Source organism: Botryllus schlosseri, chromosome 12 (genome assembly GCF_051294905.1).
Source record: "Botryllus schlosseri isolate E-star chromosome 12, Bs_hap1, whole genome shotgun sequence".
In the NCBI taxonomy this organism is placed as follows: Eukaryota; Metazoa; Chordata; class Ascidiacea; order Stolidobranchia; family Styelidae; genus Botryllus; species Botryllus schlosseri.
Window position 1 is genome coordinate 11,613,839 of NC_137247.1, and position 16,917 is coordinate 11,630,755.

General features: G+C 40.7%; 1 protein-coding gene and 1 long non-coding RNA gene across 2 annotated transcripts in view; one reads left to right on the forward strand and one right to left on the reverse strand.

Moving 5' to 3' along the window:
• Window positions 1-16,917, forward strand: part of LOC145451903 (CTP synthase 2-like) — a 54,925-nt gene that overhangs the window by 20,318 nt on the left and 17,690 nt on the right. The gene's annotated exons all lie outside the window — the stretch shown is intronic.
• LOC145452516 (uncharacterized) lies at window positions 8,970-9,801 on the reverse strand. The gene is made up of 2 exons (XR_013919409.1): window positions 9,368-9,801; window positions 8,970-9,310 (listed from the first exon to the last, which is right to left on the reverse strand). It is a non-coding gene; the product is annotated as an uncharacterized LOC145452516 (long non-coding RNA).

Consider the following 16,917-nt stretch of genomic DNA (forward strand, 5'->3'; position numbering starts at 1 on the left):
GGTTGCTTGGAATTCAAAAAATAAAACTTGCTTTCTAAATAAATAAAACCATAGGCTGTGTCAACTGAGCTGGAAATTCATTGACTTTGAAGCCTGTTCATTAATATGCCACGATTACGCTGCCTACGTACCAGGCATATGCGTAATCCAGATTCAAAATAAAGGCAATGTGGCAAGTGTGATTAACAATTAAAGTCACAAGATATCATTCTTTCCATATAGTTCAGTTCGAACCTTTTTAGTTGTCACATTGCGCATTATACGGTATGTGTTTCTAGTTGTTTTGTTACGTGATACGCTTCCAAATCCCTGATTCGTAAAACAAGTCAATCAGTACTCGCGATTACTATGACTCATCATATCTATGACAGGGATTAACGGGCATGCCAAAAAAAAGAAAGCTGAAAACTGAAATTCAAAGAAAGTTTAAACTTTAGAGTACTAAATATTTGTATACTGGAGTCTGGGGTAAACCCATGATATTGGTTTTTGCCGAGCATGCCGCCGAGATGAAGGATTTTAATTAAAGTCGGTCTTATGACAAAAACACGAAACACTCGGTTAAGGGAGGGCGAAGGTCAGAAAAACTGCAATGCAATCTTCGCTAAACATCAAGGCTATTTAAGCTGCCTACTGCTCGGAAGTCAGCGACGAAGAAAAGATGCTTTGTACTATTGTATATACATTTCAGTGAAGTGGTTCTCGAACTGAGGGCGTGAAAGCATCAGAAGGGGGCGAGAAGCCGAAGTTTGATGAACATTTTTTTCGCGCTCTGCACGATTTACTCCCAGCTAATAGTTGTTGCTCTGTGTATTGTCCGTATTGATCTGTGTATTGTCCTGCTTTGATATTTCAGAATTCTCTCACCAATAGCCATAACCTTCCATGCCGTCAACTATCCGTTGGGATTTCCAGCATTCTGGTTGCACATTTTAATAGTTTGTGACATCATGATAAGGGGGCGCGAAAGTTTTCACTGTCATAAAGGTAGGCGCAGGGTTGCAATGACTCGAGTCATGACTCGACTCGAGTCCGACTCGAGTCACGATTTTCTGATGACTCGACTCGACTCGAGTCATTTTTTCAAAATACGGAAATGACTCGACTCGACTCGAGTCAATCTGTGTATTGACTCGACTTGGACTCGAGTCATTGCGTATGACTCGAACCAAGTCATTGACTCGAGACTCAGACGACCAACACCGACATTTCATTGTAATTCCTAAGCCAACACACTATTGGGATCTCGTCTGTTGGTACTGGTACTTGAAAATGCGACCAGAAACAGCTAAGAGTGAGGAAAATTGGTATATTTTAAATGCGAACCATTCGATATCACCGAACAGAGTTATAAAAAGTCGGTTTACCAAGACTTTAACTGGAAACTGAGCAGTGAACACAATGACTTGGACTCGGACTCGAGTCATAATTCCATGACTTGGACTCGACCCTCTGCTCGCTGACTTGGACTCGGACTTGACTCGGTGGTGAATTGAAATGACTCGACTTGACTCGAGTCAAAACTATAAAAGTGAGATTGACTTGTGACTCGGTGCCTTGTGACTTGGTTACAACCCTGGGTAGGCGCGCCTAAAAAAGCTTGAGAACCACTGTTTTAGCGTCTTAATGGAAGAACGTTGATAGGGGTTGAAAGAGAGGTGAAAATGTATCATGTTTAACATTGTTTCGAATCATAACGGCGAATAGATATTTCTTGATTAACCGTCATTTTCTCATTACCTAACGTCAACACAGTCACCGAGTAGAATTTATTAACATTGTAATTTAGAAATGAAATTAAAATACGCTAGAGAATATAATAGCTAAAAAATTTCACTTGGCCCGCCAACGTATTTCTACTTCTCATTTGGCCCGCGGAGGAAAATAGTTGCCCACCCCGGCCATAGATTAAAATCTTCCATTCCATACCATACTTGCATTGTTCCATATTCCATACCAAAATATCGATCCATACCATACCATACTTCCATACCATATACCATACCATACCATGCCCTGCTAAATACTAGAGATGTCGGCCTTTGATACAGACGTACAAACGAGGTTAATATTGTAAAGATTTTTTCTTCAAGTGAGTCTATACTAGGGTTGCCATCAGAGTTGGGTCAATTACATTATTTCAGTTCAATTACAATTACAATTACTTTCATGTATGTTTCAATTACATTACAATTACAATTACTCCATGCTAAAAATATCAAATTACAATTACAATTACTCCTTGCATGCTTCAATTACATTACAATTACAATTACAATTGCTGCTGTTGAACATGTAATTGAATAATCATAAATTCAACCGTGATCCTTGACAACCGTAGCGTCGTATTTAACAACAATTCAAGTCTAGTTCAGATTGTGTAGTAATAAATGCGTTTATGTGCGTACATAGTATGCTATGTAAGATGTCATTGTGACGTAATATAAGCGTGTTTTGAATGCTCGGTAATTATGGCTCACGTAATTGGAAATGTAAAATGTTATTTACCTAATTTCCTATGGGTTAAGATTAAGGATAGGGAGTAGTATGTCGTTGAAAAAGTATTATAATATATGCACGTGTTGGATTTGCGTATATAGTATATAATTAAAGAAATAATATTATTTTTATCGAGGGACGTAGGAATTAGGATGAGGAGTAAAAACAAAACCGTGCTTTGTCAGATAAGACGTTATATAATATCCAGTGGTCTGGTTAGTTAGCCAGACGAAGTAACGATGCAGCATCGTGATCTGAAATCGTATTGTAGATTGCCAACCCACGGATAGATGCGCAAGATGTGAGTCACGGATGAATGCACCGACAAACGTAGTGCAGAGCCGGCTAAAAGCAGCAAACTTTGTAGTCCTAGAGCTGGCGATCCATGCGTCCAAATTTGATGCATCTGGTCTTTATCGTAAGCTATTGATGTACTAATTCCGAAAATACAAAATAAAATCTTGTCAGGGCAATGTAACTGCTCCAAAATAGCCGTTTAAGGCCGACTGTTCTGAAAAGTGAGAGCGCTGCAGCAGCATGACCACAACAATTACCAATTACGCCCAGCGATTGTTCAGAACAATGCCGATTCCCAGACTTTCACGACTATTTTGGGATGGTACCATTGCCTGGAAATATACTTTTATTGCGGAATCAGTGCGACACTAGCTTTCGATTAGGACCATACATATCAAATTTCGACGCTTGGATCGCCAGCTATGGGACTATCAATTCTGCTGCTTTTAGCCGGCTCAGCAGTTCGCTTCTCGGCGTATTCAATCGTGAGTCACGTGTTGCGAATGCATCCGTTGGTTAGTAATCTAAAAATTGTATACAATGGCAGCCGAGGCCAGCATAGCGGTAAAAATAAAAAAAACTTCGCCCGCAAGGGCGCAGTCAAGGGCTTCCGCGAATGGATCCACCAAATTCCTTGTCTACATTTAAAGAGAATGCATTATAAGTCAATTATTTTATGTTGTGCTTGTCAGGTCTCAATAGCAATTTAATGTAATTGAAATTGTAATTGAGCAAAATTTTTGTCAAATTACAATTACAATTACAATTACACAAAATAAAAATGCTTCAATTACAATTACATTACAATTACATTGAAAATGTAATTAATTACATTCAATTACAATTACAAATTACAATTGATCCAACTCTGGTTGCCATACGTCCGGAATTTCCCGGACATGTCCGGAATTTCACTGAAAAATCTGCGTCCGGGAGGAATTTCTAAAATATGCCTAAATGTCCGGAATTTTGAAGGCTTGAAGTAGGCTCGAAAGTTTTTCGTAAATCAACATAAACAATATTATTTTCAAGCAGATTTAGGAGAGAGGGAGACAGAGATATATATGGTATTCTTTTTCGCCTGCACCATCGAGATGCTTTGACGACGGAGGTGCGATACGGCCTTTTAAGTAAGGTCATCTATAGTCTGCACCCCCATTTTTCTCCTCCATGCTATCCGTGATTGCTAAGCGCCAAGCAGGATAGCTGCGGATCCCAATTTTCGAGTCTTTGGTATGACCCGGCCGGTGATCGAACCGACAACCTACCGATCAAGAAGCCGGACGCATCACCATTACACTATCTCGCTCGGCTAGGCAATTTGAAATTCTTCTTCGCGCTGCGCGCGAGAGGTAATGCAACGTATATTGGTAATAGTATGAGCACCAGGCACCACCCTCGCCAAAATGCAATCAAAAATAAATATGAATAACCATCATTTACTGAAATAAGTCTAATCGTAATCGCAATTATAAGCTAACGGTATATTCCTAGAGTTGGTTAAGGCCGATTGGATGCTTCAGTCATAGATAGTGGCTCCAAATCTTGAGGTCGTTTGCCTTTATCAGGGGATCGCGATGAGGTTGGACGTAATCAGGTTCCTAGGCCGCGAGTAAGTTTGAGCAAGCTGAATTTTTTAGTAATCAGCTTATCATGTTTTCGGCTGGGGCACGGAACATTTTCAAGTTAGAAATGAGGTCGCGACCATAAAAGGGTGGAAATCACCGGATGTACAACCTGCCGGTTCATTTCATAGTAGCCTAATGGAAGAATCAAAACAGAATTCAATTAAAATATTTAACAGCCAAATGCATAGTAATTGCCCGAGAAGCTACATCGATTACCCTATGGTGGGCCCAATGTTAGTGCATTTTTCAGGCGGGAGGAGGCAGAAAAAATGTTGTTTCGGACCTGAATAAAAACACACACAATCAGATAGCAGCCCCGACCTAACAGTATAGCAGGGCTGTCAAACACAATCCCGACAGGCCAGACATGGCCCGCCAGACGATTCCATCCGGCCAATGGAAAAATCTATTGCAGACCCTGGCAAGTATCAATATGCCTCAGAATATAGCTTTACATCACTACAATGATTTTGATACGGTGGATCACATGTCCATTTTTCCCGCCACTCTGTGGCCCACACATTAGATTCGTTAGCTAACGAAATTTCATGAAATTTAATGCGTGTTGGAGGCCGTCATATCGTAACGTCGCTTCAAGACAAGCTACATATGTTTGAAATACGATGATGTTTATGTCAAATAGATATTGCGTGATGATCATTCTACCAAAGCGCAGAAAACTATTTCCAAGTTCAACAAATTGATAAAAATATTCACGTAGCTTCAACATTCTCAGAATCTACGATTTTAAAATGCCCTTGGTAGTTTACGGAGTGCAAGTGCAAGTTGAAATGCAAGTTGCAACGCGACAGCGGTCGAATATCATTCGTTTTTATGATATTCAGATTTGAATTGATCTGAATATTCATCACTAATATTATCTTCCTTCATATGTGCGTACCGCTACTTTGTTGTCTTTAAATAGATGTCGACCGGAGTGGGTCAGTGATGAATCGCAATTTGAGATATGATTGAACATAGACAGTGAGCGATTTTTTGAGGTATGCAATCAATCTGACAATTCGAAAGTAGGATCCTTGCCATAATTCTGGCAAAACTGCCAAAGTATGGGAAGTATGGGAAGAACATTCCATACCATACCATACTTGCACTCTTCCATATTCCATACCGAAATTTCGTTCTATACTATACCATACTCAGAGGTGGTCAGTAACTAAGTACTTCTACTTTTTCGAAGTACTCAAGTAGTTTTCCTCTACTTCTGGTACTTACTCAAGTATATCTGATTTTCGCTACTTCTACTTCATGAGATTTTGTGATCTACTTACTTACTTTTCGCTATTTTCAGTTTGTCAAGTAGAAGTAGTTTAATCCTCCAATCAGTAAGATAGCAAGAAGGATTTCGGGGCTGTTTTCACGGATTATCAACATCTAATTTTCATAAAAGTTCAGTAAGGCCCAGAATTTGCGGCACGCTTCGCGCGCAGTGGATACGGGGTAACTAGTATGATTTCACGAAAGTATCGGTGAATATAATTTAGGTAGCGGGCTGGCGTGGTTCCGTTAACACCGCATTGTCGCTCTTCGCACATATGAAATATTTTATCACAGTATATATATGGCTCATCATAACGTTTGAAACTTATGTTTCTAGTATTTACTTATCATATCGTAATCTAGCAATCCATGACGTGTCCTAATCTAGACAAGGGGACTCTGACATTTTTAGTTTTAGAGCTGTTTTAGCATACCACCTTTGAAACTTTCTGGACTAAAGACATGAAATACATTTTCCGCTTTTCGAAGTAGTATTTATATTTCACTTTCAATTCCAGTATCGTGCATATAGGCCTACTTTTAGTTCTAATTAATATCAATTCTTTTGTCCGGATAACATACATGTTGACGTATAAAAGCAAGTGTAGTAATGCCTTTAATTTCCGGAAATAAAGCTACGCAATAAGGCATTTTTACGATCCACCACATTTTTATTACCGTTTATAGCAGGGGCGGGCAACATACGGCCCGCGGGCCGGATTGCAGCGTGTGTTGTTTGATCAGAGAAAAGCAGATATGGCGGCGCCTGTATGACAATGCTGTTCTCAAATCCACATTGTATATTCGTCATTATCGACGAGAAATGGATTTGAAGTGAAATTGGTGTCGATAAAATACATTCATAAAATACGATTTATTCCTTGTGTATGTGGTGGATAAATGGGCGAATAATATATCGATTTAGCTATCCGGCCCGCGAAGTACCTAATTTTCCTATATCCGGCCCGCCGACTGGAGAAGTTGCCCGCCCCTGGTTTATAATCGCGCAAGGTGTTTACACCGTATCCTATACAACTTCTCCGTATTGCTCTTTGACTAAACTACGGGCCTTATAATATGGGGGAGGGCGCGATACAATGATATTTTCTAAAACGTGCTGTTCGAGTATACAGAGGATTAGTATCGCATTTCCATATCAATATTAGCATTTTCATCACATGATGCGGACGAATGCTTATGCTGTCGAAAATTGGATACCTCCTGGGAGTCCTGGTATGCATCAATATATGAATCAAGCTCGGCACCTTTCGCATAGCTCAATTTGCACCTTTTGACAATCCATGCGAACGAATTGCGATCGTTTTCACAACTACTTACTTAGTTGAGTAGATTTGAAGTCAGTCAATTCTACTTCTACTTCAAGTAGTTTTAGGTTGCTTATAGAAAACTTACTTCTACTCGTACTTGAGTAGATTTTTTCGTCGCTACTTCTACTTCTACTTGAGTAGTTTTCTTGACTACTTTGACCACCTCTGACCCTACTTCCATACCATACCATGCCCTGGCGCTATAGGTCCTCGCAGTCATCGAATTCGTCAGGGAAAGAGGCATTTCCAAGAACGTCTCTTTGTACCCTTTGTCAATCCGGTTTTGGCAAATAACAGATTCGCTAGTCTGACGTTATTCGAGGCGCCCCGCTGAGAATATTGAATTTTCGAATTCGGTTTATTCGAATTATAACGTACCAACCAAGGTGGTGAGAATTGCGTTTTACTAAAACAGAAGTAGAAGCAATTTCGTGGTCTAAAATCGTAACCTAAAACGCATAAATACATCGTTACTGGCGATAGTGTCTGTACGAACAGATTTTGTGAGGTTTCATATCGGGTTCGAGCTCTGCACATGGTAAAAATGAAAACTGACTAGTCGGGCTGGCGGGTAATATCGAGTATCGACGTTAGGGTTGTTCAGAATTGACCGACTTTCAAAAAGTCCAGGTTTTCAGTCTGATTCCCATGCCTTGTACCTTAAAAACATATTCTGGCTACTTTTTTTTGTAACTCGTCCCCTGCATCCGTGTGCACATTGAGCTGGAAGAATAGCAGCTGAAAATAGGGGATTCCCCTAAAATCTGAGTGTCACGATTTTACCTAGCCTAGTTAAAGTGACATATAACATGGATTTATGCAGCTGTTGCGGTTTGGAGTACTACAAAACCCCACTATATAAGGCATTCCTAGTTCAGGATATCATTTCCATGTCCCACACTGCCTTAGAACTGCTCAAAACTACCTAAAACTGATAGTCATTTTGTTGGATCACATATCCTACACCCCTCAAACCTACCCGGCACTGTTCATCAATTTCCTGGATCCCCATGTGCTAGAATACAACTGTAAATGTAACATCCACTCGCAGCCACATAATAAACATCACAGGAAACGAAAAAATAAGGCAAAGAAAGAGATCAACTTGGCAAAATATTACATAAATCAGGTGGATGAAATGGTTGATTTCGAGAAATCTGCATATCTGTTCCGGTGATCTTCCACAGCTTGTAGGAGGCTCGCTCGCTGTTTTTTGTCATCCGTTATGAACGCAGCATTGTCGGTATTCAATTTTACCATACGCTCTGCTGCATCATTAACTACTTCAACAGTATTCACAAAACAGTCTCCCTCCTGTGTTTGATGACTTTTTCATACCTGCTAAACATGTCCATTCCCATTACACGAGATCCTCGTCTAAAGGAAACGTCTACTTACCCCAACCCAATAGCAACCTAACTAAGAGATCTATCGACTACTCGGGACCTATCATCTGGAATGCATTGCCATCACATATCCGTGAATTGCCTTATAATAGATTCAAAAAAGCCCTACTTGATCACCTCTTGTCGTTACACTAACACTATTGCCCTACCTCGCCCAGACATTGCTTCATTGATCATTTGCTACCATTTTTTAATTTTTTTCTATTTTCCTTTCCTAACTAAACACTTTTTTACAGCCAGACTGTTCTGAGTCAAGTGTACCTGTTTGATGCTGGTGTGATCAGACTAGATGACCTTCACGGTCTTATCGATCATTCCTATCTAATACCGAATACTGTGTACGCATATTTTCTGTACCACCATCACTGCCGTTTGTTATGTATTTTGGTTCGATGAAAAATAAAGACTCTCTCTCTCTCTCTCTCTGTGAACATCAATCATAAACAAATCTCAATATGTGACTCAGCAAAATATCTCGGCGTCACCATTGATTCCAAATTGTCTTGGAAGCAGCATATTGAATGCACAATATCAAAACTAGCTCGGTGTGTGGGAATAATGACCCGTCTCCAATCTTTGGTTTCCAGATCAGTACTACGAACCATCTACTTCTCTCTTTTCCACTCGCATCTGCAATATGGAATCGTAGTATGGGGAAATGCATGTACAACATTTTTGTGCAGAATTCGAACCCTGCAAAACCGTGCGGTACGGCTGATCTCATCTGTACCTTTACGTACCAATTTATCGCCTTACTACCGTAAGCATCGAATTTTGCGAGTTGATGAACTGTATCGCTTCGAAGTATCAAAAGTTGTTCACAAATATTTTTCCAATAGTCTCCCTCCTGTGTTTGATGACTTTTTCATACCTGCTAAACATGTCCATTCCCATTACACGAGATCTTCGTCTAAAGGAAACGTCTACTTACCCCAACCCAATAGCAACCTAACTAAGAGATCTATCGACTACTCGGGACCTATCATCTGGAATGCATTACCATCACATATCCGTGAATTGCCTTATAATAGATTCAAAAAAGCCCTACTTGATCACCTCTTGTCGTTACACTAACACTGTTGCCCTACCTCGCCCAGACATTGCTTCATTGATAATTTGCTACCATTGTTTAATTTTTTTCTACTTTCCTTTCCTAACTAAACATTTTTTTACAGCCAGACTGTTCTGAGTCAAGTGTACCTGTTTGATGCTGGTGTGATCAGACTAGATGACCTTCACGGTCTTATCGATCATTCCTATCTAATACCGAATACTGTGCACGCATGTTTTCTGTACCACATTCACTGCCGTTTGTTATGTATTTTGGTTCGATGAAAATAAAGACTCTCTCTCTCTCTCTCTCTCTTGAGCAGTCACGAAATCCGGATCAGTATGCCATTCCGAAACTGGAAGACTCAACCAATCATGTTCCACATGTATAGCATCAAATAGAAACCACGATTCTGGCCCAATCAAATCGACCATACTCATTGACTCAGAGACAGAGACAGAGATCAGACTGAGAGGCATAGCCTACCTCTGCAAAATTTTTCAGGGATTGGCATTTTCAGCAATTTAGCAGCCATCGCTTCCTTCAGTTTGTCAAGAATCTTTGGATTAGCCGAGAACGTGGTAAATACCACCATTTCCTCAGTTAAATACCAATGATGTTTTCGCAATTTCTTTTATGCCACATCAGCAACAGTGAGATCGCATAATGAAAAGTTTTTCATGTCATGAAGGAATTTGAGATCATTCCAAGGTGCGTCACATGCAATACCAGTTTTCAACCAAGCTGGAACATAAAGCAAAGCAGTGAATGTATTGATTCGTTCCAACTTTTCAATGAACTCTTCAGAATAGTCCATTTGCTCACTCCGCATGAACATTTTTTGACAGTACAGGACTTGACTCATCCATCTAGCGCTATGAGTAGCACCAGGCTTGCGAAAACGATGATCAACATATTTGTCATCCAAAATCGCCAAGGTGCCTGTTGCACATTCTCTGTAGTCATCTCTTATCAAGACTTCTTTATGCTTTCCATCATGGGGTTTCATCAGTGGAATTATTTCTTGCTTTGCTTCAACAGCTTTCATCGCCAACCAGCTGCCTTCAATAAACCTCAGCGTTTTATAGCTTCTTGATTTATCAATATGTTTCCACTTCTTCTTGAAGGTATTAAAATCCGTGTTTTCAGGGCCTGTGGTTGTCGATCCAAACAAACACTTCCAAACCTCTCGAATGACCAGTTCATAAATATGATGGCGACAGGCATTGTAGAAAACTTTCCTGTTAATCAATTCTTCAAGTAACGGAACCGCACCTTTGTTTTTACCAGTGTTTGAGGATGTTGTGTCAAACACAAGACCTCTAACAGATTTTGTTAAATTCCAAAGTTCCAGCAGTTCAAATGATGCATCAGCCTGTGCTTTTCCTGTAGCACTTTAATGATGCAGCAGAGCGTATGGTAAAATTGAATACCGACCATGCTGCGTTCATACCGGATGACAAAAAACAGCGAGCGAGCCTCCTACAAGCTGTGGAAGATCACCTGAACAGATATGCAGATTTCTAGAAATCAACCATTTCATCCACCTGATTTATGTAATATTTTGCCAAGTTGATCTCTTTCTTTGCCTTATTTTTTCGTTTCCTGTGATGTTTATTATGTGGCTGCGAGTGGATGTTACATTTACAGTTGTATTTTTGCACATGGGGATCCAGGAAATTGATGAACAGTGCCGGGTAGGTTTGAGGGGTGTAGGATATGTGATCCAACAAAATGACTATCAGTTTTAGGTAGTTTTGAGCAGTTCTAAGGCAGTGTGGGACATGGAATTGATATCCTGAACTAGGAATGCCTTATATAGTGGGGTTTTGTAGCACTCCAAACCGCAACAGCTGCATAAATCCATGTTATATGTCACTTTTACTAGGCTAGGTAAAATCGTGACACTCAGATTTTAGGGGAATCCCCTATTTTCAGCTGCTATTCTTCCAGCTCAATGTGCACACGGATGCAGGGGACGAGTTACAAAAAAAAGTAGCCAGAATATGTTTTTAAGGTATAAGGTATGGGAATCGGACTGAAAACCCGGACTTTTTGAAAGTCGGTCAATTCTGAACAACCCTAACCGACGTGATTCAATTACGTGTCGAGAAGGCATATACGGGTACTATAAATTATCCCGTTCCAAGCAATTATTACTTGGAAAAGTCTTTCCCAGGAGTGGATAGACAAGACCTGCTTCATGCGCGAGCCGCATATCAAAAAAGTCTTAGAGGCGCAACATAAGAATACGAATTTATGACGCCACAGGGAAAAGTCAATCAATCAATCATTTATTTGTCACACCAGTGAAAATCAGTGGCGGCTCGTCCTATAGGGCAACTGGGGCATTGCCCCACCTAAAATTCTGTTCAATAAAAGTTCTTTACCATTTATAGACGCACAGCAATCTATATATACCGAAATCACAGCAAAAATCGTATTCTTCTTGTCCTTTCGCTTGTAAATGCCCATATATATAGCGAAGTCTCTGCGAAAATCGAATTCTCTTCGTGTTTTCGCTTTGCAAATGCCTAGCCGGGGCATGCCCCGGTAGCGCTCATAACAAGCTTTCAATGTCTATTCTCTCAAAGCTGCGCACAATAAAGAAACAGTGATTTACTCTCTCCTATTCATAAAATGACCGAGCAACCGGGGCAACATAGCCTACTCGCCCTTAAGGTGTGATGTAACAATCGTATCTACATCTGAACTCGGTTACCGTCATATGCGTTTAGTCGACCTTTGCTGGTATAGGTCGATTTTGATGGTGTTTCACACCATGATAATTCTTGAAACTTGGTATGTCATGTCGTGATGGTGGTATTTAACATTGTCCCAAGTTTCAGGGTTTCTACTTAAAGTTTAGGGTAGTAATTCCGTTTCCGAAGTTGAGTGTGTGCTGATTCGTCATGTATCGCAAACAGATTTTACTCAAAAGCCGGTATTGGTATCCATTGATTTTGACGATGTTCCATACCGAGATCGGTCATGGCATTTGGTACGGTAAGTCTTAATGTTAGTATTCAACGCGGTACCAAGTTTCAAGTTTGTCACTGTACTGTGTTAGTGGTAATTTCGTTTCCTAAATCGAGTGAGAGCTGACTCGTCATTTATCGCAAACATATTTTACGCAAAGCCGGTATTGGTCTCCATTGATTTTAACGATGCTCCTTACCTAGATCCGTCATGAGCTTTTGCATGGTATGTCTTGATTTTAGTATCGAACGCTGTGCCAAGTCTCACGGTTGGCACTCAATGATTAGGGCAGCAATTTCGTTATCAAGGTCGAGATGTTAAAGATGTGCGCTGATCTGACACTTAGCCTACCTAACGCATTGCGGATTTCACGCAAAAGTCGGCGTATCTGTGTTAACGCTAACTGTGTTCCATACTGAGATAAGTGATGAGATGATGATATCATGAAACAGTTTACTAGCATCCTCGGTTTGCATTCAAATATTTACTTTTATTTTATATTCTCCAATGTCAATTTTAACCGTGAAATTGTGGCCTTCAGGCCATTTGCTTACAATTACAACCCCTGTCAAGCGCGATAGCTGTTTCGTTTTCGATGGCGGCTAACAGCTGATCGCTTGATCAATGATCAGCCTATTCCTCAGTAAATTTTACGCAAAATTCGGTGTTGGTCTGTTTGTATTAATTTTGACAGTGTACCATACCGAAAACGGTCATGAGGCTACTTCTCGTTGATTTCATGTAACAGTGTACCAAGTTTTCGGCTTTCATCCACGTATTTATTCGGTAATATATTTTCCAAAGGCGATTTTGCAGCAGACATATAGACCGTAAGCCGTATGTGTCGTGTGACAGTCTCCAGCACCAAGGCCAAAACATCTCCTATGCTGTATCGGGACCGAATTTCCGAGGCTGCTATCCGTAGTTCTTCAGAATTATGTTTTGGATTCAATATGACATTGTCCAATCTATGAGATAACAATTGCGTATGTGTCCGAACTCGTTGACCTTTCCAGCTAGGCTTACGCAATCTCTCGGGTTATAGTCATTTCCATTTCTGCAGATAATTAGTCAAGTCAGGTATAGTGCGAACATGAGCCGTGTGAAATCTTTGTTCCGTACGCCGTTTACGCAGTTACCACACTTCAAGTCACAGCTCACCGGCAGACCTCTCGCGGCACATAGTTAAATCACTGTTGTCGGGAAGTTCGTGTTACCGTAGTTCGTACCACTAAGTTACTTGTTTACGTTGGAAAACTCCATTGTGACGTCATCTTGATAAAAAGTCGCTTGCAGCCCTTGCCCCACCACCCGATATTGTCACGAGCCGCCACTGGTGAAAATCCGGTACGGACCAGGATGACGACGAGGGGCCGCAAGGCCTTAGTACACAGTCGCCACCTGTAGGAGACTATCGAATGAAGTTTATTATTGTGTGGTGATACGGTGCGTCTCCACCTGGGCTGCAAAGTGTTTGAGATCAGGCTGATATGACGTCGAAGCAGTTCCTTCCAGGGTTGTAACCAAGTCACATGGTTGCTAGTCACGAGTCAATCTTACTTTTGTGGTTTTGACTCGAGTCAAGTCGAGTCATTTTCAGTTCATCGCCGAGTCGAGTCCGAGTCCAAGTCACCGTTTAAAGGGTCAAGTCGGAGTTATAGTGTTAGGACTCGAGTCCAAGTCTAAGTCACAGTATTGAAGTCATGTTCAACTTATGTTTTCAATCCTGCTTGATGGGTGATATCGAATTCCGATGCTACAGATAGACAAGACAGGCCGCCAATATGATAACTCTACTAATCTTAGAACTTAAAATCAAATATCTGTCTTGTCAGTCCGATATACATCACAAATACAAGCACTCAGTTTTTATTTCGAGCACATCGACGACAGCTCACAAATAGCTGATAGAGAACCAACGAATTCACGTCTACATGCTATCTGATAGAGAACCAACGAATTCGCGTCTATATACCAGCTAATAGAGAATCAACAAATACATGTTTAATGTTTATGTCTGGAGAGGTATTTTCACCAGGCCAACATGCTGTAAATGCCTGCATGCAGCTATGTGCAGTGACAAAAGAACAGATACCTTTTGATATTACTAAAGGTTTTCCCAATTGCATTATATATTACATCGCAGTTACAGCATTGGAGAAATAATTGTACAACGGGGCTGTTCAAAATCATTTTTTCAAATTTTCCGAATACTTCTCAAAATTGTACATTGTAATTGTACGTACATAGTAAAGTCATGGTCATGTCACATCGATAGGATTATTTATCAGCCTAATGCCTGTGCGCAATGCATCAATGAGCTATATAAACACCGCACCCCTGCTGGTTTCCAACCGTTTATGGTCGCGACTCCATTTCCGATATGAAAATGTTCCGTGGCCCAGCTCAAAATTAGATAGGCTGATTACTAATTAAAGGTCGGAACATTTGCCCAGACTTATCCACGGCATATTTACCAACTGATTTGATTGTATTCAACATCTTCGCGAACCCGAAAATAAAGACAAACTACCCCCAGATTTAGAACCACTATCTTTGAATAACGCATCGCCACGATGAAACCGACTCTACAAATATACCGTTATCTTGTAATTGTAATTGCGATTACAATTAGAATTATTTCTGTAAATGAATGTTACTTTTATTTATCTTTGATCGCAGTTTTTGCGAGGGTGGTAGTCCCCACATTAAAGCCGACATATGTGATATTAAATCGTGCGTAGCGCGAACAAAAATTTCACGTACCATAAATCTACCCAAATATATCATTGTTTATGTTGATTTAGGAAAAAATTATGAGCTTACCTCAAAATTCCAGACATTTCGGCACATTTTCGAAATTCATCCCGGACGCAGTTTTAACAGTGAAATTCCGGACATGTCCCGGAAATTTTAAACGTCTGGCAACCCTACGTTAGAATGTACCCACCTCTACTGAATACACGTTCCACTGGTGCACTAGATGCAGGAATGGACAAGCAATTTTGAACCACACTGAAGAGCATTGGATACTCATTCTTTCTAGTCGCCGAAAAATGCAAAAAATCATCGCCTTCAAATCTACGCAAGAGCTTATCAGTCTAGCTCTTCCAAGCACTTTACCATCTGAGTCATTGCATTGGCTCTAATTGAACTTTGCTTCGATTGTTTGCTTGTATAATTGCAAAGTCTTGTATAATTGAAAAGTGTTGAGTACTTTGATTGCGGAGGATCTATTACACCTTCATTACTGGATCATTTTGTGCAATGCATTGCTAATATGTACCATTGTCTGTTGTTTTTACGGCGGCATATCTGATATCAAACGAGTGCATCGGAAGCAGTGGTGACAAATAGCGATGGCGGATGCGTCGGATGCGTTGATCTAGCCATTACGATTTGCAAATTTCTTCATCTTCAAGTCATATAAAATAAGCCTAGTCAATGACTTGGGTCGAGTCATGCGTAATGACTCGAGTACAAGTCGAGTCAATCCAAATAGTCGCTCGAGTCGAGTCGAGTCGAGTCCCATTTCAAGAAAATGACTCGAGTCAAGTCGAGTCACAAAAAAATCGTGACTCGAGTCTGACTCGAGTCGAGTCATGACTCGAGTCATTACAACCCTGGTTCCTTCAAGTGCTGATGTTCGGTAATCTCGACGACATTTTCTTGGCCAAACTCTGCACTTATTGCTAGCCATTACAATACAAATGAAAGAGCCGTATTCACCATTGCCAACTCAGAAATGAATGAAATGTTTATTTGCATCTCCCGTGGATAGGCACAGCTTGCAACAGGTTTGAAAAACAGATTAAGTCCTCCGTGAGTCATTGTTTCCCATAAGTGGAACCCCGTGTCATATTTACTACGAAATCTTTACTACCAGCAACGCGTAAGGATGTGATTCCTGCGATTGATCAGAGTAACATAATTTACCAATATACGTGACGATGAGACAGTCGGTACGTGGGTCGTACATCCCAACGCTTGCAGCAAAAAATTTGTCAACACGTCCCACGTCAAATTAGGAATTCGCAGGGCGATGAAATGTCTGCTTCATCATCACAGTCCCCAGTTACCATGCGTGATTATAACCAAGTAACAGCATGTAATTCTGCCATCGGACAGCACCTATTGAAACACCCAGAGTGTGCAAAACATTACAGTAACAATCAGTTTTCCATAGTTGCTCGTGGTCGTTCTCTTTTTCATTTAAAGGTCCCTGAATCAACCATTATAAAGCTGCAAAAGCCGATCCTCTGCCGCTAGAAGGAACATCTCTACACGCTGGGAATCTTCCATTAGCGTTGTTTTGTCATTACGCTGTTTTACAGCTGATTTTGTGGGTGCTGTAGGCTACCGTCACCGTGCGCTGTTTACTGCCGTTCGCGACTATGTAGTGTACGTGCAGTGGTGGCCCTACGAATGGGGGGCCCTGGGCGAGACTTCCC